The sequence below is a fragment of the Cydia strobilella genome, chromosome 6 (assembly GCF_947568885.1).
Source record: "Cydia strobilella chromosome 6, ilCydStro3.1, whole genome shotgun sequence".
Lineage (NCBI taxonomy): Eukaryota > Metazoa > Arthropoda > Insecta > Lepidoptera > Tortricidae > Cydia > Cydia strobilella.
In genome coordinates this window covers 21,513,353-21,518,636 of record NC_086046.1, presented here as the reverse complement: position 1 = coordinate 21,518,636, position 5,284 = coordinate 21,513,353, and the positions used below count along the sequence as shown (strand labels likewise).

General features: G+C 35.4%; 1 non-coding gene across 1 annotated transcript; it reads right to left on the bottom strand.

Moving 5' to 3' along the window:
* Positions 1-4,015: 4,015 nt before the first annotated feature.
* On the bottom strand, positions 4,016-4,097 carry Trnas-uga (transfer RNA serine (anticodon UGA)). Its single transcript has one exon. It is a non-coding gene; the product is annotated as a tRNA-Ser (tRNA).
* Between the last annotated feature and the right edge of the window lie 1,187 nt (positions 4,098-5,284).

Genomic DNA, 5,284 nt, shown 5'->3' with positions numbered 1-5,284 from the left:
ATACGTATAAACGGTCTTAGGTGTATTTTGTGAGCCGCTACTTAGTTTAATGCTTAAAATTATTAAGTGTGATACATTATTCGATAGGTCTTTAAAAGCGAAAAAAAATCCATCTGATTTCCTCTTGACTGAGTAAATACTTTTGAAAATAATCTCTTCTACAGCTCAAAAAACGTACAGTACATCGTATAGGTACTTCGTAGTCGATAGCGTTAAAAAGTTAAACCTAAAGACAACAGTTTTGAATGATTCACGGTTAGTTTCACTAGAATTATCAAAAAATCAAGTCTAGTGAAACCTAAAGAGATTATCCGTTAATTAGCAAGCAAGACCAACTCACATTTAGCGAGTTTTTCTTAACGATTTTCCTACAAGTTCTGTGTAAGTTTGATGCTCGAACTTGAACAAGTCAAATATCCATTAATTACAAAGTTTCCTCAGATAGTGTTTCACTGGCTTTTTGTTCTAAATGGGAAATGTGATACGGTTGAGCCCGACCTTTTGATGTGACGTGAATACAGTACCTATACAGTACAAAGTAACAAGAAGGTCGGAGGATGTCAGTTATTAGACCCTTTGATTTTGTAAACAGTTTTATTTCGAGATAGGTACTACCGTATGATCTAGGTTCTTCGGGTGCCCGTTACATAATTCAAGGGAATTGATTCGTGTCCGTTTTGTAGTTTTATATCAAACACCACTGGATGCTGTTGCATGTACAGCGGTAGTGTTTGGAATGTGGTAGTCTTCATTATGTAAATAATTAAATGTTATAATATTGTCTTCGGTTACCGCGATAGTTACTCATGAAATAAAACTATGAAAACGGATTATATCGCGTATATCACCCGTCACCCGTTGACCACGAACGCTGTAAAGAGTTCGAAACGTCGGGATGTATTATAAATTCAATATACGCGATATAATCCGTTTTCATAGTTTTATTTCATGAATTAAATGTTATGTATATTTTTATTTCTAATTTAATGTATATTTACTAACATTAGCATATTAAGATTAATTTAATTGTATTACTAACAAATTATATGTGCATTTGTCTGAATAAAATAAAATAATAATAATAAATATGTAGGACGATTGAATAGTCATTCTAGTATCTAAATTGGCCAATCAATGTAATTTTAGTATTTGGAATATAAATACATTATCTGATATTTGCGCGAGCGCAGCTTTTTTAACACGTGCCGTACAAGTCATACAACCTACATTCAACATGCGATGGTCACTGCTGACTTAAGGCCGAACTATACATACATTAAGACGATACTCGCTCATTTGGCCTTGAGCGTCTGAGCAAATATACCCGCTTCATCCCGCACTCCGCTCACTGCGATCGTACGTGAATTTTGACTTGCGGCACGGCAAAGAGGTTCAAAGAATGATAAGACAGCCCAGAGGCGCGCGGATGGCGCTATACTCGTATTTGTGTATCTTTTGACTGCAAAGACTGCTTTGCAGCTATTTTGTCGTTTGAGTATGAGTAGATCATGCATTCTCAGTCGTCCGAACACCCTGGGTGACCCTGGTGGGTGCTGCCTCTAAGTGTGTCCCATGACACGAGCAAGGGCAGCATCCGCCCGGTATACTTCTTATAGTCGGGCGCCACTTCCTACGTAACTGTCATATTTTTGACGTAAAATGCTTAAATATGGCAATAATTTAGTATTGTTTTTTTTAGTTCCATTTTATTTAATTTCTACTATTTTATGTCACACTATACATCTCAATAAAGCATCAAAAGCATGGAGACTGTATAAAGGAGCCAAATCTCTATATATGAAAAGTGTCCATCAAAAAACAGTAATTAGGCGGCGCCACCGTACACCGAAATACTACCAAAAACAACCTACGTAATTTGGTCGGGTTATTTGTTGCCTTATATGGTTCATGTTATACTCATGTCCCAGAGCCTAACTAGCGCCACCGGAGAGATTAGGAACTATTATTTAAAGCTTAACGCGGTCACTTTTACAACAATTCTGCCATAAGAGATTGCGATCCTTTCTATACCATCCATAATCAAAAGGGCCTGTATGGCCAGCGGCTCTGCGCATGCCTCCCAAATGTCCGAAACGCCATTGTTTCGTGACGGGTAAAGACATGTCATAGTTATATTAAAGTTAATAATATTATTTACACAATATCTGTATGCCACGGGTTGTTAAACCTGCCAATTTGCCAAATCAACACTCGGGGATTCCCCGCCAAGTGCAAATAAAGTTAGACTGTATGTAGGTCGTGCAAGTCTCATACTTATTACATTCTTTTAAGTGGTATTTTATTATTTTATTCAAATAGTGTCTGCCTGTCTGTCTACCTATTCTGCAATTTCATTCCTGACATGCAATACAATATAGTTAATAGCCTAGGGTGACTGCTGTAGTGTTTTATGTGCTCACAAAAATATGTTTTCTCTCTGAATACAGCCATTACATTAAAACAAACCGTTTTTTTTAACAGCAACACAATGCTCATCTAATTACACGATCTCACTGAAACAACCACCGAGCTTTCGTAGCCTTACCGCGAACTTAACCCACTTAACCTTTACAAGCAAGTCTCAACCTTATACCATTCGCTTTAAACACATTTTGCTAAATCTGAAAAGTTTTCCGTTGTAAAAACTCTACATAAACCGATTTAGACCGTATTTGCACTCTTTGAAAGTAGCTTTCAGTTTGTAGTTTGGAAAATTGTAAAATCTTCCGTAAAAAAATTCAAGAGGTCAACAACACCGAAGTTTTCTGTCATAAATTAACACTGGTTGGAGTATAAATAACTGGCTTATGAAAATAAGGATAAAGTATTTTGCACCGAGATTACTACGAAAAGTTGATCTTAATTGACAAGTTAATTCAATCAGAAATTATTGTATCGGTGCATTGTTGACGTTGATATTGTTGAAGTTACTAAATTAATTTATGAGACTAACTAATAGGTTACTAAACCACTGATACGCTAATATGTTAATTTTATTATGTTACCTTAATTGCAATGTGTAAATTAGAATTAATAGAATAGAAAAACTGTACTATTGTGTGCCCTTACAGGGTGTCATGAACTGGCTATATAAAATGTAACACCTTATTATGTACATGACAATGCAATATTGAATAAATGACTAAATGACTAAATCTTCCTACCTATTACTTTATGTAAAACAACTAGATTTTTTAGTTTTAAAATGATTTTATGACGCGTAATTAGTGAGCTATTTCGATTACAATGCAGATAACAGATAAGTTTAAAGTAAACACTTATTAAATTCGAGTTAGAATTAATTGACGAATGAATTAAGTATGTGCCGAAAACCGGTGCGCCACATAACTTCACACTTGTCTTTACAATTCAGTTTCTAAACCCTTAAAAGAGAAGAAATTAATTAGCAGGAAGATTCTAAGTTAGTACGTAAGTAAACTTATTAATACTTAGCTTAAGAAAATGTTTGCAACACCCTTCTGGGGTCCATGTGATACTTATATACTCTGTATTTTTTTGTAACAACTTTTTACCATGGTGCAATAAACGATATTATGATTATGATTATTAAGTTGTTCGTTTGCACTGGTTTTGATACAATCGTCTTGACTTGACAATCTCAGACATGTCATGAGTAAAACAAGTATTTTCAAATCGCTTGAGGCTAATGTAGGTACGTGCAAAGGGTAAACAATTTACATTTACATATATACCATTTAAGGATGACTCAAACTAGACCGGACCGGGCCCGGGCCGAGCCGTCCGACATGTCATTTTCTATGACGGCTGATCGGTGATCACGTGCTGCTTTCCATAGAAAACGAAGCGCCGGGAGCTCCAGCGCGGCCCCGGTCCGGTCGAGGTGTTATCCTTTACGGTACTGGAGGTGGTTGGTTTTTTTATACAAAAATTTACATTGTGTATTTAGTGTAGTGTAGTGTGTTTATTAGTATAACTCACGATATTGAGATTGGATGCTAAGAAAAAAAAAGGAAAAAATAAAATAAAAAGGGATCGCTGAGGACAGGATTCGAACCTGCGCGGGTATAACCCATTGGATTTCAAGTCCAACTCCTTAACCACTCGGACACCTCAGCTGTGGCGGGGCCGTCGAAATACCAAGTCACTTACTATGGCCGATGACGTCACTATAACAGCTAGGCCATTGATAAACCTATCGTATATCGTGTCAAGTGTATTTACTATTGTAACTTGATCTTATGATTCATAGCGTATATACGTAATCGCAGGTCTGAGTTTATAGTTGTCATTTGTATTGCACTATTTGGTTTGTGTTGTTAATAAAAGCGCTGCTGTATGATAAGCGAAGCGACGTCATAAGCTGATAAAATAGTAACATACCCGTAGAGCTGAATATATGGTATTTGTATTGATATTAATTGCTGCTTAGTTTTTTATGTTAATTTGCTGTATTTAACAGTGCAGTTGCTGTGCTGTGCAGTTGCTGTATTTAATCATGTTTCATTGTGCACAATAAAGAATATTATTTTCCCCTCACTAGCTCGGAAAGTTGTCGTTTATCCTTCAATACAAGCGGGGAAAAACGCGTTTTATCCACTAGTGGGGAAAGTAATTTGACCTTGGATGAAGCGTGTTTAAGTAGCTTGACAGATAACAAAACGTAAAACGCTCATGATAATGGTTCGTTCGATATTAATTATCATTAAATAAATGGTTTGAGAATCTAATAAAAAATACCAAATTTAGCTTTATTTAATGATTTTAAGTCATAAACCTTAAAATTCCATAAGAAACGTTTGTTTTTTTATAATGATGTTAAATAATTCAATTATAATAATAATTTTATAATAATAATTATTTTATAATTCTGAACGCACAAGTTGAGTCGATGCAATTTCAAAACGCATCGTTGACATTTCATACATCAGAAATGTCAACATTGTCAACAATTTTTTTACTTAAAACCTTTTCTCACCGACTCGCGTAAAAATACACAACTTCCAGAGTTTTCTGTTATAATATCGTAAAGAAATTAGTGATTCCAGTGATGAAGATGATCTAACGTGCGGATGTTGCACTTTCCTCGCTATAGTGAGGTGAAAACTTAATGTTATGTACTTATGTTATGTTCTTATGTCGTCATATTGTATCTCTTTTTGTATTAGTTTGTGTAAACGATGTGTAATTTTATTTTTCGCCATATTTTATGTCTCTTTCTTTTATGTTGCTTTCTTTTTGTCTGTTACCTTCCGTGATTCTCACCTGATGGTCTCATCGGAAGATCAGCGCTGGAAGTCGCCAG